The sequence below is a fragment of the Macrobrachium nipponense genome, chromosome 34, assembly GCF_015104395.2.
Source record: "Macrobrachium nipponense isolate FS-2020 chromosome 34, ASM1510439v2, whole genome shotgun sequence".
NCBI classification, from domain to species: domain Eukaryota; kingdom Metazoa; phylum Arthropoda; class Malacostraca; order Decapoda; family Palaemonidae; genus Macrobrachium; species Macrobrachium nipponense.
Genome location: NC_061095.1, coordinates 63,410,305 through 63,432,804, shown reverse-complemented (window position 1 = coordinate 63,432,804; position 22,500 = coordinate 63,410,305).

Genomic DNA, 22,500 nt, shown 5'->3' with positions numbered 1-22,500 from the left:
CACACACACACACACACACACACACACACCTTCCAGTAGATTATTTACCCGATGCGTTTCCCGCTGCCTTAATATCAAACAGGATTTCCATCTCTCTCTCTCTCTCTGATAGGCGGGAGAAAAACACTAACAGCGGGCCAGTAATTAACCCCAAAATCCATCGGAACAACTTTGCTTGAATATTCTAACGATAAAATTAACGGGAACTTTATTTCGCGATTCAGGGGAGCAAGTAATTCTAATGATACAATTGGCGGGAACTTTTTTCGAGATTCTGGGGAGTGAGTAGTTGTGACGATAAAATTAGCTGGAACTTTATTTCGACTTTTAGCAGATTAAGCAATTCTAAAGATAAAATTAGCAGGAATATTATTTCGCGTTTCTGGGGAGCAAGTAATTGTAAACGATAAAATTAGCGGGAACTTATTTTCACGTTCATGGGGAGCGAGTAATCTTAACAAGAAGAAGTTTAACACATTAGAGAGGTCTTAAAATCTAAACTGTAATCAATTCGGTTTTTTCAGATATATTGTATTGTGTTGGTTTATTGGCTTGAACACAAACGCAAATTGGAAATGTTAAACTAAATTATTTGTTAAAATGTATAAGAAATAAATGTATGGCTTTCTGAACGCTAATAATACCATATGTAAGGCGAAATGAAAAATAAAAAACATTGAAATAATCGCCAAAAATAAACTATGCAAATCCATGATCTTAGTAAGTCTTCAGTTTGACATATTAGGAAAATATTTCTCGTTAAAATCGACCTGCAGTTTGAGAAGCAAAAACTGGAATATGACAAAATGTGCTTTACATTAATGTTCTTTTGACTGCATCTTTTTCCCTTAGATTAGATGACAACAGTTCTGTGGCATTTGGATATACTGCGCGCGCGCGAGAGAGAGAGAGAGAGAGAGAGAGAGGGAGTGAGTAAGTGTGTATCTTCATGTTCACAAAGAAAGAAAATCCAATAAGAATGGAAGGGCAAGAGGGTCCTGGAAGCAAAAATAAACTTTATAACATAGTTACCTAGAGTTTTTGACCCGTTAATGCTATGTTTATTGTTACAAACCTCTCTCTCTCTCTCTCTCTCTCTCTCTCTCTCTTCCACACTAAATACAACACTGAAGAAAAGTGTTACTTTTAGAGACATTATCTAAGTGGTAATTAAACCAAGGCTATTTATCCTCTATAAAAGGATTTAATTTTTCCAATAAACATACATATGTGTGTGTGTGTGTAAAGTTGCAATGAAATGAATATACTGGTCAATTGTCATTTAAAATCATCTGCTTGTACAGGGAATAGTTTCAACAGGAATTGGAATGGGGGAATGTCTTTTCTCATCTCTATTTTTTTGTAGGAAAAAGCTTTTATAAATTAATAAAGAAAAAACTTTACATAAAAAAGTGTAGGTAAAAACAATGCTACAAGTGAGAATCAATTTCGACTTTTGTAAGTGTTTTAATTATATATCAGAAAAAAGATTGTATATAAAAAAAACATCAGACAATACTTAACATGATAAATTACTTGAGCAAGGGCAAAGCTCCAGCCGAGAATCAATTTCGAATTTTGGAAATGCTTTTTTATAAGTGCAAAATTATTTTAAAACAAAAAAACCGGGGGAAACAAACTTTGACTCGCAAAAAATACTTCAGCGAAAATAAAGGCACAACTGAGAACCAATAACGCAACAATACAGCGAATGTGCCTTTAAAGGTCTCATCCAGAAACAACACCATTTTGGGCTTCCCATTCCGCGCATGCACCCTGACGTCATCAAAATTCCCCTAAAAAGGAATGACCCTTCTTCAGAGAAATATAATTCCCTATTCCCATTCAATTCCAAGCAAGAGAGAACGAGGGAACAGGAATACCATTGGCTGGATTATTAAGGAGTTCCATTCCAAAGGAATGATTGAGAAAAATGGGACATTAGATGTCATAAAAGGTTATATTATAATATACCGTTTCTGAGGCCAGATTGGAGGTATTATATATATATATATATATATATATATATATATATATATATATATATATATAGATAGATAGAGATAGATAGATATATATATATATATATATATATATATATATATATATATATATAATATATATATATATATATATATATATATATATATATATATACTAGGGGTTTACTTTTAAGGAGATTTCTTTATTGATATACGTTCTTTTGCTTATGTTAAATTATCTATTATTATTATTATTATTATTATTATTATTATTATTATTATTATTATTATTATTATATTTAGTATCCTTTAGCCTTATAATTTTTGATTCCCGTTTTTCCTCCGAAGCAAATTCACGGGAGCCATATCCTGTCCCAAGCAACAACAAACCTTTACATCCAGAACGTTTGAGAAAACGAATCTCTCTCTCTCTCTCTCTCTCTCTCTCTCTGTCGCTAGTCAGTCAGAAACGTTACAAACGTTCCGTCAGTCTCCGCGTTTTGCATGAACCGTTGTCTCTCAGAGCAGCATTTGGCGGTCTGAATTACAACCCTTAAACCCTTTTATCATAAACTACGCCCCGAAGCAGCTACAATAGAGAGACCGCTCAGGCATCTGTTATGCTATGCGGCTCATTTGCTAAGGATAGCGAGAGAAGCTAAGGTGACCAGGGCGAGTGAATTGTGACCTCCCTTGGAACAATAAAGGTCCAGGAAATGCCCAGGACCTCTTATTGCTACTGTGAAGGCTTTCTAGGTTGGGTGGTTGGTCGTATGTTCTGAGATTGCATTTTCTTCGGTTTATTGATTGATATAATTATTTTTTATTTTTTTTTGATGAGTGATCTTCTTTCTCGTATTTCTCTTTACCTTCTGTTAACTTTTTTCTAATGGACACTTTTATTGGACTTGTTTCCATATGAATGGGAATTCATCTTCTTAATAAAATAATAATAATAATAAATAATAATAATAATAATAATAAATAATAATAATAATAATATAATAATAATAATATTTTATTGAGGATTTATAAAAAGAGGTAATTCTTGTTCCTTTCTATAAGTGACTTCAGATAAATTCTAAATATTCTCACGTGATGGAACATTTCAAATTTGAAAAGGTGCCTTTGCTGTTTTTGATGTTTTGGCTAAACAGAAAAGGACGAAAACTCTTTCCATTTATTTTGTTTTTATATTGTTTTTCTAGCATTGAGACTTTACAGAACCTCTGTCAAAATCCTAACTGGAAACATAAAAAAAAAAAAAAAACTTTCTTTTGGGAAAAGTGAAAAAATAAAAAAAAAAAACATATATTTTCAGCAAATTCTTTTAGGAAGAAATTAAATATTAAAACAAATTACAAAAAGGAAAGGAATACTTTCTCCCGCTTTCTCCGTCGGAGGGAAAGTCGTTAAAGGGGAAATGATGGGAAAGTCAAGTCCAGTGCAAAGGAAGGAGAGTTTATCTCGGCTTCACATCTGCGAACAAAAAGAAGAAGAAGAAGAAGAAGAAAGAGAGAGAAGAAGAGAACGAGGATGACAGATAAAGGAAAACGAGAGACAAAGAAGGATTTAACAGCCGGGAGACCTTAAGACTTGTGCGTGTGTGTTTATGAGCAAGGATGTTTGTGTGCGTGATTGTGCGTAAATTTGTGTGCGTGTTTATGTGCATGTTTGTGTCTGTGTTTGTGTGCAAGTTTGTGTGTGTTTGTGTGCATGTTTATGTCCATGTTTTGTGCACGTTTGTGTGTGCATGCATGTTTGCATGTGCACAGGCACATTTGTGTGTGTGAATGCACGTTTGTGTGCTTGTGTGCATGTTTGTGAAAGCGTGTGTTTGTGTGTATGTTTCTGTAAGTTTGTGTCCTTGTTTATCCCTGCATGTTTGTCTGAATGTGAGTTTTGAGTGTTTCCCGTCAGAGGCTAATAAAGAGAAGCCCCTCAGGGTCCACAAAGACCGTCATCTTTCAAGGAGATTCATTTTTCCGCAACCAACGATTTAATGATAACAAAAGCAGCGTCATTTGGCTAGATAAGCTTTTTCCTTTTATGTCTAAAAAAGTAAATGGTTACATTTATGATAAGCCCGAATGAAGTCTTCTTCTGTGGGGATTTTCTCCTGTTATATTTTTTCCTTTTGGGATTAGAACAGGAATATGAAACTTAGAGCATACCCCCAAGCGCTTGGATCTGTGAGGTCATTCAGCTCCGAAAGGGAAATTGAGAGTAGAGAGGTTTGAGAGGCGTAACAGTAGGAAAACCTTTTGCAGTTTCACTATGAATCAATTGGTAGGAGACGGTGGAGAGCAAGAGGGAAGAAAGGGAATATGAACGGAGGTACAGTAAAATAATGAGACAGGTTGCAGCTAGGGGCCTGTGGAAGGCACGCTGCAAAGAACTTTAAATAATGCTTACAGTGCACCACGTGAGGTGGACTGACGGCTCTAACCCCTTACTGGGAGAAAGAATGCATGCAAGTGAGAGACAGCCAATGGACGAAGAAAAATTAAATAAAGCATAAATAGAAAAGTTCGATTAAAAGGAGATCAGCCATAAAGATGATAAAGAAAAGGGAAAACAAAGTAAGAGAGAGAATCCCTCATCACCTGAACCTCCCAAAGTCCAATTACTCAGCGGCCTCTGTTCCCTCATAAATGGTTCCTGGATGATTCTAACTCAGATGATGCTGGCCTCCTCATGCCCACTTGGGCATGATGCCAAATTGTCCAAAGACAGAAAACTGAGTTTATAGGAAATGTTGTGGAATCAACAAAGGAGACAAATAATAAAAGGAGAATAATAAATCAGAGGTTGATTTCGGAACTTGATAAGAGGAAGTGACATCTTTAATGTTGTTGAGAAACTGGAAGGAAAGAATTGAAATTTGATCAATATTTTTGAGCGAAATTCACTCGAAGGAAAACATAAATAAAAATGAACAGTCGCGCGTCCTGGAACAATGCGTCACAAAAGTATTTCTTAGTTTTATATCGAAAACAAAAATTAGGAAAATGCTAACATCAAAATAAAAAAATAAATAAAAGTGGAGGTGGGCGAAGCAGTAAAAACCTGCTCAGAAAAAAATATCAGAATGTCGAGAAAAATTGATACGACCTCGTCTGAAAGTCTACATCACTTTTAGACAGTTTATTATTATTATTATTATTGTACGGAATACATCAAGAAAATCGTCCCTGGGAGAGGAAAGTCTGGAAATGAGAGGGAGGGAAAGAGAGCAATTAATCAGTCGACGCAGAAACGTAAACTTCCTCGAATGACCATAAATATGACAATTGCCCCTTTCCAATGACCCGAATTTATGGGATGAACTTTAAGGTTCAGTGAATAATAATTCATCCCTGTCATTCATTCCTCTTCATTTAATCTCCTTCCGTGTTAAGTCTGTTTGTACAATTTATCACTCTTGATATAACTTCTCGTTTGTTCATATAGTCGAAAAGTTTAAATTCATGAATATTTCCATAATTCCGAGTGGGTTTGTGAGGGTAACTGCTATAAAATAATTTAGAGGATGAACACATAAAAAAAAACATGTATATATATATATATATATATATATATATATATATATATATATATATCTGTCGTGTGTGTGTGTGTGTGTTCTTCCTCTAAATTATTTATAGCAGTTACCCACCCTCACAAACCCACTCGGAATTATGGAAATATTCATGAATTAAACTTTTCGACTATATGAACAAACGAGAAGTTATATCAAGAGATAAATTGTATAAACAGACTTAACACGGAAGGATATATATATATATATATATATATATATATATATATATATATATATATATATATATATATATATATATATATAAGGTGTCACAACTGAATAAGAGAGAGGAGTCACAAAGGGAGTCAAAGGCTTTCCTAGGACTCTAATCTCGAATTATATAGATAAGACTGACTGAAGCCAGGAGGAGAGAGAGAGAGAGAGAGAGAGAGAGAGCACGACTGACAGTTTCATAGCGCAGGACAGGATAACATTCTTCCATTTTACTTTCCAAGTCGTAGATGGATTCCGTAAAGGATTTGTGTCTCTCCTCTCCAGAGGGCGGGATTTCCTCTCAGCAATTTCCAGCAATTATTACCAGAAAATTTTACTAATTATTTTATTCTGTTCTACTATATGGTTTTTGTTACTTTAATTGTTCGAATTAATTTGCTTCTTTTTATTTACCACATCGGACGAATGGAAGGATTATATGTATAATGTGTAACTCCTCTGAGCGACTTTATAGCAATGACCCTCTCAATCAAACCCATTCTGACTTAGCGATATGAATTAGTGAATTCAAACTTTTCCAAGACACGAATAAGCGAGAAGTTATGTGAGTGACAAATTGCACAAAGTTAAGTATATTTTAGTTTTTCCAGACCACTGAGCTGATTAACAGCTCTCCTATGACTGGCCCGAAGGATTAGATGTTTTTACGTGGCTAGGAACCAATTGGTCACCTAACAACGGGACCTACAGCTTATTGTGGGATCCAAACCACACTATATCGAGAAATGAATTTCTATCACCAGAAATAAATTCTTGATTCCGCGTTAGCCGAGCCGGGAATCGATCTTCGGACCACCTGATTGGCAGCCGAGAACGAAAACCACTCGTCCAGCGAGGAACTGACAAATTGTACAAATAGACTTAAGACGGAAGTGGGTTAAATTTAGAGGAATGAATAACGGGGATGAATTATTGTTCAATGAACGGGTGGAAGTTCATCCCATTAATTCGGGTCTTTGGAAAGGGCTATCGTCATATTTATGGTCATTCGAGAAAGTTTACATATCTGCATCGAGTGATTAGTGGCCTCTTGGAATTTCGATAGGATAAATAGGGAAGTGGAAAGAGAGAGAGAGAGAGAGAGAGAGAGAGAGAGAGAGAGAGAGAGAATCCGGGAAACTCAAGAACTGTCCCACTTTACAAACCCGACGAGATAATTGGTAACACGAGAGGAATAAAGCGACCAGACGGTTGCCTCTGATTGGTCCATATCCGGAGGCCATTTTGGGAACTGGAATTAGATTCTGGAATGGGAATCTCTTCAGGAATTTGACGATGTAGCCCTCATTAACACAAGGGGCTTTTGGGAATATGGAATATCTTTAGTCTCCTACAACGGAGAGAAGACGAAAAAGAAGCTGGGAAGTTTCCTAGTGACCCAACAACCTCTTCTGACACGGAGGAAGAAGAAGAAGAAGAAGAAAGAAGAAGAAGAGGAAGAAGGACAAGAAGAAGAAAAGGAGCAGAAGAAGAGGAAGATGTTCAAGAAAACTGTGAGCTATAACAGGCAAACGAACAAGTGGGGGGGGGGGGGGGAGGGGGGGAGAGGGGGGGGGGGGGGGGGGGGGGGGGGGGGGGGGGGGGGGGGGGGGGACATCTCCCCGGGTGGGCCAAAAGAGGGGTGAAAGGAGTCTCCTAAAATACTAAAATAAACAAGGAAGTTAGGCCGGTATTTTGGTCCTTAATTCTGCACGAAAGGAATTGTATGTTTGTGTGTGTGTGTGTGCGTGTGTTCTTGTTTGCTCGTTCTTGGTGGAAAGGCATCGCTTCCACGAACACCTGTATCTCTAAAGTTGCTATTTGGAGCAGAATTTTGTTTAAATGTGCCAAATAATGAAGCCCTGTGGACACCACATCCTTTCAGTCTGCATCAAAAATATTCATCCAGGGAATTTCCACAGTCAGGGTCCAGTGATTCAAAGAGAAACATAAATAACAAATAATATATAATTTATATATTATTGAAAACGCAGAATGGTAAATAAAAGAGAGATGATGAATACAGTCAGTCAATATGGTCGTGATGTTGGTAGGTGGGTTTCCTTCCGTCCTGTTAATTATTATTGGTTCCAGAGGTTATTTTGAAGTCGAGAAGGATCTCTCTCTCTCCTCTCTCTCTCTCTCTCTCTCTCTCTCTCTCTCAGCAAATCCTACCGAAGATATCTTAGGGTCCACTGGAAACTCTGAAGAATTCCAAGGGCCCTTTAGTCCTCCTTCTGGGAATATGGACGACTATTCCTCCTCCTCTTTAATAAATTTTTCTTGATATATTCTGTCTGTGAATGTATTTCGATTCTTGATGTATTCTGCATCTGTTACTCCCAAGCCTAACAAGGTCAAGTGATAATTTTTCCAGTGACCTTTTTTGACCCTTGTTTGCTGCCTGGGGTCATCTGTTCAATGACCTGTCTGTCTGTCTCGTTACAGTTGAGCGTCATAGCTTCGGGGGCTCACGTTTGCTAGTCCCATGGACATGTCCCAGCCTACCGCCCACCAGTCCACCCAACTGCAAATGGACATCGTTGTCTGCTGTTACAAAATGCTGTTCCAAGATGCTGTTAAGAATGCTGTTCAACCTAAATAAGATTCCCTTCATTTTCTCTTCATCTTTTATCCTTTATAAACGAAAGGGAAGATAAAGTTTGCAACAAATATTTGAAGCAGAAAGAGAGAGAGAGAGAGAGAGAGAGAGAGAGAGAGAGAGAGAGAGAGAGAGAGAGAGAGAGAGAGAGAGAGGTGAATAACTGCCACTCTGGAAAAGGATATATACGATTTACTGTCCATTAAGAAGAGGAATTCGACGTAAGAAGAAAGACGAGGAATCCTCTCTTCTTAAAGAAAACTTTCCTGGATTAGGTATGAGAAGATGAATTTCGTACAAAAAATAATAAATAAATAAATAAACTGGGACGTTGAAAGAGCTAAAAACCTCAATGACTTAAAAAGTTGTTTTATCCGAGACTCGTCTCCGCTTCTGTTCGACCTGCGTCTGAAATAGGACCCTGTGTGTATACGTGGTTCATTGTAGGCATTACTATGGAGTGTTTTAAGCTCATTTCAGCCCCTAGCTACGCCCACTTCTCAGCATTTTACTTGACCTCCGTTCCCTGGCCCTTTCTTTAGCCTTGCTGTCCAACACCTCTAACTGTTACTTCTTAGGGTAACTTTGATTTTTTTTGATTTTTTTTTTTCCTTCCCTGTTTCCAAACCCTCTATCGAATCCCCTTCCTTTTCTTTGCCACTAAAAGCTCCTTCTCTCTCTCTCTCTCGTTCCTGCACCTCCTCTTCTCCTCTTCCCCCTCTCGCTCCCTCCTTCACTAATCGTCTCTCCATTCCTCTCTCTTCCCTCCGCGGGTCCATCTCTCTCTCTCTTTGTAATTCATCTCCTATATTTTCTGGATCTCTTTATCTTGGTGTCCAACCGCTCCAACTACCGAAAGTGTCCCCCACCCAATGCTGGGATTCACTAAAAGAAATCCCTTCCAAAGGGATTTTCTCACAAAGACTCAATTGGAGGAGGATTAAATGAGTCCACTTCTGACTGTGTCCTCCTATCGAAAGACTTAGCACGAAAAGGAGGGAGCTTCACAAAGCCTGGATTTCTTCACCTAGACTGGAAGTCTAGAGTACAGCGTGCGTCTGAGAATGATATTTCTGAATGACATAAGGGGGCGCGAGAGCGCTTCCATTGAAAGGGAGTTGATTGGTTGCCCAGAATGACATTCAGTTACGACTGACGCTTAGGAACTTCCTGGCTCGACTTGTGACTATATTTTTCATCCCATTTTGATATGCAATAATAATGTAGTTTATACTTCTTCTTCTACATTCTCAGTAAAGCAAAACATAGACAAATAAATGAAGATTTTAGCTTATATATCGAATAGCCAGGACTGTGCAGAGTTAAGACATACGATGATAAAATCTGCTCGGAGTGGCTGAATACATCACTGATAACACTAACTTTTCCTGGGAGATCGGCTGTGGTCCCCCCACAACTCACCACCCGGCCCCCCCACACTTTTTTTTCTTGTTGATTTCGTATCTGCTCGGGACGTTACGATTTAAACTTCGTTAGATCAGGCCACAGTAGGAATAATTTGTAGATCCTGTAAACAGGAAATAAACCTGTATGAAGATGGGCTTAGAAAATGTATACGTAGAAGTATACGTCATGTTGACATGAGCATACTTACATTAAAGAGATGCAAGAAATAAATGAGATGGATTACAAAGATCTAATGGTAGAACTGAGAGATATCACTCCCCCCGCCCCCAACAGATGCACTAACAACTAATTGTTAGAGAGGTTGGATAGCAAAACTGAAGGAAGGAAGAGAAGGAAGGTAGAGTAAAAGCCTAGGGAGTGGGTGCAGCCAGGAGCCGAAGGGACGCTGCAGACACCATTTAGTAATGTCTTGACCAGATTGCTGGTCAACCTTTGGTATTTGTGAAGTTGTCACTTTGGTTAAAAGAATTGTTTAGCTTCCACTTAAATGATTCCCTTGGTAGGGGAAGTATGGTCACCAGCTTGACACAAGATCTAAAAGAATATAAAAGAAACTATGTACAACACACCAACGCTATCGCAAAGAAATCTCCCAGTCAAAGAATTTTTTCCAAGTCTTTAGACCTTATGAAAACACTACGTGACAATGAATTTCTGGCTGAAAATATAAGATAGACCATCTCTTGAATTACCAGATTATCTCTCTCTCTCTCTCTCTCTCTCTCTCTCTCTCAGTGAACCTTCCAACTCTAGAGCAGAGTCTCACAGTTTCGAAATGATCGAAGACTTAAGTCACACCTCGAGAAGAGGCAAAGTTCCCGAGAACCAATTTGTCGACGATGAACGTCGTCATCGAGTGATCAGGAATTCGTGACACGAACTTAATCTGTGGCTTGCGCCCTGTATTGATGGGGTATCCCCTGTTTTAGGTTTTCGAGAAACATAATACGTGATCCATCTACAATTCAATACTTATTATCGTTATTATTAAGGTGTATGAACAAGGCAGTTACTGGCAGACAAACTACATACCTACTCGTTTTATATTAAATCGCAAATATCTCTTTATTCTTCTCCAATTCATCAGGCGTTTGTTCAGGAAACTTATCAAAAATGTTTGTGGAAATCGAGAGGGAATGAGGTGTCTTTGTGATCTGATTGATAAAAAGAAAACATATAATAATTAGAATATTATGATGTCATAACACGAATGGGTAATATTGTGGAACTGGTAATAAGTGACAAGCACTTAACAGTTACTGAACTTGATTATATAATGATAATTTATATTATTTATATCAAGAGTATTTACATACAAAGTGAAAAAGTACTTATAGAAGGTGACGACAAGGAAATATACCATAGTTTAAACTTTTAGACTTTTAGACTTTCACAATTCCATATTATAGACTTCCAGACGATTAAATTTTCAGACTTCAAGCTTTTAGTCTTCCAGGCCTCCAGACTTCTAGACTTCCAGACTTTAAATACTTCATGACTTTCAGACTTCCTAACTTCCAGACTTTCAGACTAAAAATACTATTGATTTTTCCTTATTTTATTAATTGTATCAGTGCTGCGTCAAAGACATTTCATCAGATGGTTACAGATACAACGTAGCAGTGTGACCAATTGATTCGATGTTAAAGAAAAATCGAATAAACTTGCACCATAACACAAACTGAGCCTTTGTGTTCGGTTCTGTTCCTGTAGAATGTTGTGTCGCTTTATTCTAATTGCAATAACTTTGCTCGATTTGTCTAAATCTATATTTATACAAAAATTTACAGGGAATTGAATACAGTATAGTACAATCACTTGAGCAATGTTTTTAAATGTATTTACATTATGAATATACTTCTCAATAATAAATTTTTATATTCTTGAACATAATTCAAACTAAGAGCGAAGTGGAGGTTAACAAATGTTCTACTCTCAGTTCCATATTTAAAAACATTATTTATATTTTATGTTTATCATTTTTAACAGTAAATACGATGTTATACATCAGTCATTAATGACTACAACTGTTACTGCTGTGTCACTTTTGGGAAATCGATCAATCAATCAGGGTAGGCCAGGGTGCTTGGGACAAAGAAAGTTCCAGGACGCGTAAAGTTTCAGTAAATGGTTCTGGAAAGTTGGAATGTTCATTTTAGGTAAAATTTCCAGAAATGATAATATTAATAATTGAAAAAGAAACCTACTAAATCACTGTGTATAACGTGTTTACTTATAAGTATTTATATTTTATTTTACTTATAAGTAAACGCGTTATACACAGTGATTTTGTGGGTTTCTTTTTCAATCTTTAGAAGAAAACTGACAGAGGTTTTTCAGGTGGTTCCTCGATCTTAGAGTGGGAAGGAACGGTGGCCGGTAATCAAGTCACAGGACACCAGAGTTGAAGAGAAAGAGAGGGAAAAAATGGATAAGTATCAAGATCTGAAAATAGAAATAAGAAGGATATGGGATATGCCAGTGGAAATTATACCATAATCATAGGAACACTAGGCACATCCCAATATTCCAAGACCCTGAAAAGGAATCTAGAAAAACTAGAGGCTGAAGTAGCTCCAGGACTCATGCAGAAGAGTGTGATCCTAGAAACGGCACACATAGTAAGAAAAGTGATGGACTCCTAAGGAGGCAGGATGCAACCCGGAACCCCACACTATAAATACCACCCAGTCGAATTGGAGGACTGTGATAGAGCAAAAATTAATAATAATAATAATAATAATAATAATAATAATAATAATAATAATAATAATAATAATAATAATAATAATAATAATGATACAGTCTGTAGACTCTAATCTCTTCCACCACTTTACTGCTTCTTCTTAGGAAAAAAATCTATACAGAAAAAAGAAGAAAAAAAAATTCCCTTGACAACGGCGGTGCCTATCACAAAAGCTGGCGTAAGAATGAATGAACTTCCGTCTTCCAGAAGTTCTTATTGGTTGATGACGGAGGCAGCTGGACTGTTAATTTTGCTGAAGGTTTTCCCTCCTGGTCTATCCGCCAGTGAATAAGGTCAGTGATTCCTCCTCCTCCTCCTCCTCCTCCTCCTCCTCCTCCTCCTCCGGAATCTGGAATCTTGATCAAAGGAAATAAAGTGAATGAAAGGTTCGGTAGAAGTTTCTAACAGATGTGGAGAGTCTAACGTCAGCGATGGCTGGGAATGTTTGTTGTTTATGAAGGGACTGACACCTCCATTCTGGATTTAAAATGCTGTCCAGTATCTACAACAAACTCAAATCACTACGAAAGTCTCTCTTTCTATATCATATTCGAAATCCATGGTGGGAAAACAGTTTGGAAATGGGACAACCCTTTGGAATTGCTGATACGATGACATTTTTTTTAAACCTAAATGAATATTTAGAGAGTTTTATTAGTATCATTATTATTATTATTTCACCAGGACTGAGAGCCTGAATTTGCAGTTTTCATGTTTCTTTAGTTTATCGTTGGTAACGTTTTGCGTAAGTGGTGAATAACAGTCATTGTTATACAAATATATTCGATTTATGCAATATTTTCCCTGTTCAGGTTGAATTTAGAAAATTGTGCTACGTATTACAAAATCTGTAGGTAAACAGGTAGGATTCGGTCTGTACAAATAACCATCTTGATAATAAATCATTTAAAGGTAATTCTCTAATAAAATTAACTTGACGATAAGAAGGAACTTCACAGATCCTATAATTAGACAAAAGAAAGTTCCTGACATACACCCGCTAATGAAATACGAAGGCAAAGGTAAAATGCACTTTATTATTATTATTACTATTATTATTATTATTATTATTATTATTATTATTATATTATTATTATATTATTATTATTATTATTATTCATAAGCTGAACCGTATTCTCATGGAAAATGCCAGCTACAAGGACCACTGACTTGAAATTCAAGCTTCGAAAGAATATGGTGTTTATTCGAAAGAAACAACAGAAGGCAAAGAAGAGACCAGGTATTAGACTAACAGATAAACTAATAAGAACTAACAATAGGGAGGAAACCTTCACTGAAATATCGATGTCAAAACAAAATAGGAAAATACACTTATTCAAGACAGGTTTCCCGATCTAAATCTCCTGAGAGAATTGGAAACTGATGTTGCCTTCTGTCTCAAGGGCAACGAAGACTTAAGTGAGAAAGAAGCCAGCTTAATATTAAAAGAACTTGGGTGCTTTTTTTCAAACATTAAATAACATTCCTAGATTTTGTTTATTAATCATTTAGCAATATATTTTGTAGGTCCGAGTACCCAGGACATGAAAAAGTACGGAAATATATATATATATATATATATATATATATATATATATATATATTATATATATATATATATATATATATATATATATATATATATATATATATATATAGTATATATCTATATATATATATATATGTATATATATATATATATATAGATATATATATATATATATATATATATATATATATATATATATATATATATATATATATATGCGAAAAAATATGTATACACACACATACATACATATTTATATTATATATATATATATATATATATATATATATATATATATATATATATATATATATATATAACAATCACTGAAACTAATCATATAAACACTCATTTGAATAAGTAAAAATTACCCTTAAAAATCTATTACAATCATTTCATTTCCACACTCCACTGACGCCAGCTGTCATAATGAGAGCACATTAACGATACAAATTAATCCTGGAAGCAGCCGATCGCTCCAAGATATTGACAGGAAAAGATGAATTTAATTAATCACTAGAAGAGAGAAATGTGTGGATTTTTTTTTATAGAATGAATATTATATTAGGGGAAGGTATTGGCATGAGTTGAATATCGTTAATATCCTTAATCCTGAATTTGTTTTAAAATAAAAGCTATTTTGGATCTTTGTTGAAAAGCAAAAAAAGTCCGTGTACAGAAATGTAATTTTATTGTTATTATTATCATTGTTATTATTCAGGTGATGAACCCTATTCATACGGAACGAGCCCACCCTAGGGGGCCTTTGACGTAAAATCCAAGAAGCTTCCAAAGAATATTAATATGTTCATTTGGAATAAGTATCGGAATGTGAAGGGAAACACGGAAATAAGAGATCACTTATTAATGAAATCTGTCTGGATTCTTCCACACAGGAGAGTATTTCATAATATCATTATACCGTCAATTAATTTGAGCAGTTTCCCGTGAGACAAACTTATTAATAAGTCGAGAAAATTCGGTCGAACAAGGCTTTCACTCCCCAAAAACCCGTGACCCTCCTCCGTGAGGTGGCAAAAATGGCCGGGCTTTTTCTCTCCCCAGACATCGTGCGAACCTTTTCCCTTCATTTTGGGAAATCGCTTCAGAAATCGCTGAAACTTTCACTGTATTTTTTTCTTCTCTGTTCAGCTAAAAGAGGGAGTCGTGGCTTTTTTTTTTTTTTTTTTCTTTTTTATGAAATCCTGGGGAGTTTTTTTTATATTATTTCGCTTTTTCATATCGTTTGCTATTGGGAAAGTTATTTCAGTATTGATAAGAATTGCTTAGTTTTCTAATATATACGTAATTGTGTGGTATATATAAATATATATATATATATATATATATATATATATATATATATATATATATATATATATATATATATATATATATATATATATATATATATATATTTACATGTTTTGTATGAGAAGGTTAACTTGACTGGCAGCCCAAATTGAAAACAAACATCTCCCGAGCAATCCTGACATCTCATTAAAGTTGTAAGAACTTCCTCAAAGCATCTCTGATGGAAGTTCGAGCCCGCCTTAAGCCTGGATCCTCTCTCTCTCTCTCTCTCTCTCTCTCTCTCTCTCTCTCTCTCTCTCTCATTTAACCTCCCGGATTTGGGCAGGCCGAACTTTCAACTGATCGGGAAAGGGAGGAATCGTCAGTCTTTGTTTAAACTATATTCGTTTTTTTCTTCTCAATTCGTCAAGATTTATTGCAAGAATGTGATTACAAGTCATGAAATTATGTACAGATAACAAATGATAATGAACAGATAATAAACAAATAGTTAGATAGAATAAAAAAATTCAAGAAATTGTACATTTCTATTATTTTATTTCCTTTTTTATTGTTATTCGCAATTTCAGTAAATGTTCATTTCATCTTCTTCTTCTTCTTCTTCTACTCATGTCACTCCTTTTATCGCTTTTTTCTTTCATATTTCTTTCCCCTTCTCCTCCTCTTCTATTTGTCCCTTTCTCTCTCCCTGTTCTTCTCATTCTTTATTCCTTGCGCTAATTATACGATCTGTTGGCGTCCTTCCTAACTCTCTCTCTCTCTCTCTCTCTCTCTCTCTCTCTCTCTCCTGCTCATCTGCTTCGTCGGGTTCGGAACTTCCGGCGACCTTCGCCCAATTAACTCTCGGTCCACTTTCAATTGGCAGGACTCTGTGACTGCAGGTGGTTCCTCGATCTTCAAGTGGGAAGGAAGGTGACCGGTAATCAAGTCACAGGGAAATATTCACTACAGATCTTGAGGGTCTTCATCTTTATGATATTGACAGTCTTTTGTTTATGTTTCTACGGTCAACCCCCCAAAGGGCTTTTACTAAACAGGTCTTTGCAAAGGAGGATAGAAGGATTCATGTATCGGGTTGAAATTGACCCTTGGGGCTCACTCTCCAGGGAAGATTAATGGGATTTTTTTTACCTGTGACATTTTTTACCTGGATTTGAAGGCACTCCCAAAGAACACTTCCAGTTGGGAATAAAGCTCGTGCACAAGACTTACATTGGAAATAAAAAAAACACAGGAAGACTGGTCAAGATGATTAAAAGATGCTTAAAAGACTTCAGTTGGAAATGAAAGACCTCAGGGCGATATTTTTCCGACGGAGAATAAAAGGCACCTGGAAGATTTCATGAAGACTAATCAGTATAAATATGACACCTGGGAGACTTCAGCTGGAAATGAAAGTCTACAAAACGACCAATCAGTTGGTAATAAAAGTCACCCAGAAGACTTTCAACCGGGAATAAAAGAAGTCTCACACTGGACAGCGTGATTTTTTGACGTCTTCCAGCCCGGGGACCGATCAGCCCCTTTTATCGAAAACCCGCACAAAGGTTTGGTCAATTTAATTACCATTATCTACGGTCTAGGAGAGTACGCAACGTCCCAAGTCTGATAGCCGGGAAGCCTGGAAATCTAAAAGGCTAAAAGTCTGGAAGCTTGGAAGCCTGGGAGTCTAAAAGTCTTGAAACCTGGAAGTCTCGAAATCTGAGTCTAAAAGTCTGGAAGCCTGGAAATTCCAAAGTCCAATACTCTGAAAGCCTGGAAGTCTCAAAATCAGAAAGTCTGAATGTCTGGGAACCTGGAAGTCTGTAGCCTGTGACATCAGCATCCCTGGCGTACAAATACAATTTCCAGTTAATATAAATCAATAAAATTAATAAAATGCAATTTATAGTTAACCAGGATTAACCAGCCTTTGACAGACAGACAGACAGAGAGGCAAACAAAGTATCATATGAGTATCTCATATAAATGGTCTCCCTCCGTTGGAGAGAAGATGACCTCGTCGAGGCCCTCCCGATCAGACGAGGTCATCAGAGGCTGTTCTGGATTTTGGGGAACAGATCGTATCTTCCTTTCCACTTTGTCTGGTTCGAGACTCGAGGTCCAGAGAGAGAGAGAGAGAGAGAGAGAGTAGGAGAGAAGAGAGAATGGAGAGAGAGAGAGAGAGAGAGAGAGGGTGCTTGGATTATATATCGTTCATTTACGAAAATATGAAACATAAAAATATATGTAATAATGGAAGTTAAAAAATTAAGTTAGAAACACCAGCTTCAAAACAAACAAACAAACACAGAGGGCAATATTGCAGTGCATCTCTGCAACATGCAAAGGAGTTCTTCCCAAGAAAGTCGTCCAAAGAAGGCCTGATTTTTTATTTTTTTTTAGTTTTCATGAATTTCACGTGAGAGAGCCACAGCTGAATTGGTGAGGCCTCGTAGTCGATCAACACAGGCCGGAATCTGTGAGTGGAGTTTTGGAATTCTGGATTTTTTTTCATTTTAGACGGAGAAAAATATTTATCATTGAAGTGAAAATATTTCGAATATTCCGATGGTCTCACAGTTTGGACACGTCCTGCCTGTAGACTCTCAGGAAGGTAATACGATATACACTTACACACACACACACGTACGCACAAGCACATTCACAATCATACCTGATGAAAAATATTCACAAACACATATGATAAAATACTAGTAGAAAATAAACGCAGAAACGAAAAGAGACAAAATATCCACCGAGGCCGATAATGGGTTCGTGAGGTCCAACGCTTTCCCTTTATGTGGGGCCGATGGACACATTTCCGGGATCAGAGTTAAAAGTTGCAGCATTTTCCCCAAAAAAACCTCTGTAATGGACTTGACTTCCTCTTCCACCCAGGTGGATTCGAGTGAGAGGCGAGTCCATAACCATCATGAAAAGTCCTTCGCTGTTTTTCTATTTGGTAATGTATCGGAAACTATAGGATCCTTTAATGTGAAATGTACATCTGAATATCTTCTCCACAGATCCTGCATTTGACTGCACAGTATTCTAAGCATAGGTTTTGTTTCACTTTTATACACTTTTCTCCCTATGAAATCAGATGCGTCCCTCACATTCTCTTCATTACTTTAAACTCGACATAAATCAAGTTATTTTGTTCTAGTTATTTTTCTTATATGTGTTTCTTAATTTCTTTTTCCGTCCTGCCCGCGCTACAAGCTCGGACAACAACAACAACAACAACAACAACATCAACAACAACAATAATAATAATAATAATAATAATAATAATAAAACCGAGCTAACTAGCAATATGTCAAATAACATTTCATGCATTTCCAAAGAGCTAACCATGAAGAAAAGAAGCTTTTACATATAGGTATTTACCATATCATATGACGAAAAGCCTACTTCATAACATATTCAATATCCACCAACATCAACATAGAAACTCAAACCACACAACCAAGAGCAAGAGGCCGCAAAAGTCAGACACAACATAAACGAAACGAACTCGAAGTCAACAAGAAATTCTACTGCCTCTTCATCGCTTCTTCAGCCCAGAATTTGTTGCTACAAAGTTTCCAGCTCTGAAAGAGTCAAGCAGAGGAAGAAAGCGGAAACGATCAACAAACCTCACTTGGGACAAGAACTGCTTCTCTATTCTTTCATCAGGTATGAATTTGGTCAGTTTCTCTCGTGATAAAAAGGGGGTTTCTCTTGTGTTGAAGAGCCTGATTGTTTCCCAGTAGAAGATGTCTTTATGCACAGCTGTTGTCACTTGTATTGAAATGTATGACGCAAATATTGTGAGAAAAGAATGTAAGTCTGGTCCTTTTTGGCTTGGAGTTTGAAAATGAATACTTTGCTGTGCCTCAGTAATGAGTTTCTCTTTATGTATGTATGTATGTATGTATGTATGTAGTATGTATGTATGTATGTATGTATGTATATATATATATATATATATATATATATATATATATATATATGTGTGTGTGTGTGTGTGTGTGTGTGTGTGTGTGCGTGTTTGTGTGTATAATTATATTTTCTAATTTTTATCTGATTTTTTGTAGCGCCTGTAAGTCCCATTCTGTTGCAAGGAATTTAAAATACACAGAGATATTACACGATGAATCAGCGTGAGCGAAAAACCCTAATTAAGACCCTTTCAATAAAAAATAAAAGAAAAAATCAAATTCTTATAAATTCATGTTTTTGTTGTTGTGCTGTGCAAGAACTTCCTTTTGCATTCCACTGCAATTAAATTGCAGTACGCTGTAATTTTGCAATAAGAACTGAAAGACGAGACCCTACATCTCCGATGTGAATAACTATATTAAGGTAAATATTTTTGGGATGAAATATAATGATATGAAAACCAAGGAATATACATAACTTCTCCAGAGGTGATTTTGCTCAAAGAATTTCATTTTCGGTGAAATAACTCAAGCTAATTATCTATTGCTTCCAATACAAAAAAAAAAGTCAATCTCTGCAATGAGGTCAAAACTTCATTATTACATAATTTTTATGGAAAATATTTGTTCCCTAATTTGATTACAACTGGGTCGCCTTGTGTTTAGTGTTCAGGACATACAGGAGGCAGAGGCTCTGTAGCTCTCATCCTTTGTATATTGCAATTAATTCCCACAAATGGAATCGAATTTCGTAGACAACACCTGGGTCTTGTGGTTCAGTTATCCTCTGTAGTTTATTGTAATCTGATAGTTTATTCTGTACAAAGGAGGAGACGCAGAATAATAATAATAATAATAATAATAATAATAATAATAATAATAATAATAATAATAATATTTAGGAAGGTGACCCTCTGGTAAACATGATCCATTACAAATCATGACTGCATCAGCGGAGTTTGTTTGATATTAAGGTTCTGTTTTTCATATTAATTTTTTTCTCGGGGGAAAGATCACTTAATTAATGATACGATCAGTGTACTTTACCAATTACTGGGTCATTCATATTTTCGTATAATTACCCACGTTTTTATTTTCGTTCATCGTTAAAAATAACAATTTGCATATCATTAATATCGACTCCCCAAATCTGAAGGTTTCCGGTCGCTAGTATTTGGAACACGAAGGAAAACCATTAGATATTAAAAGGGAGATGTTTACATCGTCCATTAATTCTCAGGGTCATTAGTAACCCTGTTAGCTCAACTTTCAATGCTTGCCTTCTCTCTCTCTTCCTCCCCAGGTAAACTGAAACCTAGGGAATAATACAACTTTTATACAAGTCTTGTAATAATCTCTCTTTTGTTTGTAGCATCGAATCTCCCTTCTCGCTAACTGGAATTTCATATCTCTTCGGATGATTTGGGTAATTTCTCTTCCCTTTCTCTTCTACTTTCTCTCGGCATCCGTCAGCCACGGAGGAAAGGGTTGTTCCTAAAAGCTTGAGGAAAATCAAATTAGGAATCACGAGAGAAGACAACTGACGTTTCTTGTCATTATTTAATGCGTGATTTGTAACCCTTTTCTTTTCGCACTGCGAATGAATATGTATCAGTTGGTGGGGCTTATGAGTGATCAACCTTTATTAAGAATCGGTCGCTCTTTCAACCAGCCTAGGATCGGGACATAAGAATTAAAGTATTTTTATTTTTTTTTTTTATTGAATCCTTGATCAAAATTCGCCGAGCTACCAGAGTTTAAAAAAAATGAAAGTTGTCTTCTAATTTTAAATAATGTATTAGCTATGTATTTTGGCATGTCATCTAGTCTCAATATAAATGTCACGACGTTAAATTTCGGTTAAAAAGAGACAACAAATTTTATTTTCCATTTCCGAAGCAACGAACCTTTTGCTCGACTCAGCCACGATCCGATTTCCAATTCCGCAACGAAAGAGAAAAGGAAACCAATAATCACCATCTTTGAAGCAAACGTCCCAAAGACCTTCTGGGGCCAAGAAGGCTCCAATTGGAAGGAGCAGAATAATCACACATTCTGAGGCCTTGAATCGTCCTCCTCCTCCTCAGAGCATTTGAAGTTTTATGTTAATTATTATTAAAGGACTATCCCTCTCCTCAAACTCTCACAGTCCAAAAGGGAGAGAGAAAGGAAACTCAGAAAGGTTCCTCATTCGGAGGAAAGGAGCTGAGGAAATTCTTTCCTTTGGAGGACAAAAGGGCCTTTTGTGTTTTCCCCAAATGCCAAGACTACCCCGGGGACTGGAGTGAAGTGGAATATGCAGACTGTATTACGATCGTTCTTTTTTATAAGCAGCTTTATTAACCGTAAGGCCGGCCACTCACGTCATATGGGATTTGTAATGCCCGATCGAAATGGGCGGTGTTTTTTATTCAAGTCAGATCTGATCAAGACCGGAGGTCAAGCCGGATCGACAAACCTGACAGTTGAGGTTTGAATGAGCAACTCACGGTCCAACACTACAGTCAAATAGGGGGTTTTCAGATTAAGTCGTTCAGAACTGATGGTTTGACCGTGAGTGGTGTCTTGATGATTTAGGAGGTTCATTTACCAAGAAACGGCACATTTTTTATTAACATTCCTTTTAGTGTGTTATTATGGGAAAAAACAAGGTTGACATTAAAAGCTTTTAACAATGAATTAAGGGTTTCAAATCCGTTAAAATAAGGAAAACTGAGAATGTTCTTAGAATTTTCTTTCTGCGTGTTACTTACAGTATAAAACTTTTTGTGGGCTTTATTATAACAAATGTCTAATATATGTGAAGGATAGCATAAATCTTTCCCTATTTTTCTTATGTATTCAATTTCTTGATCCAAATAAGAAAAATAGGGAAAGATTTATGCTATCCTTCACATATATTAGACATTTGTTAAAATAAATCCCACAAAAAGTTTTATACTGTAAGTAACACGCAGAAAGAAAATTCTAAGAACATTCTCAGTTTGCCTTATTTTAACGGATTTGAAACCATTAAATCATTGTTAAAAGCTTTTAATGTCAACCTTGTTTTTTCCTATAATAACACACTAAAAGAATGTTAATAAAAAATGGCCCCCAGAAAGAAAGCAACAACATAATATATAAAATTTCATGTATGGATTGTCCCTCATTTTATCTCGGACAGTCTAGCAAAGGC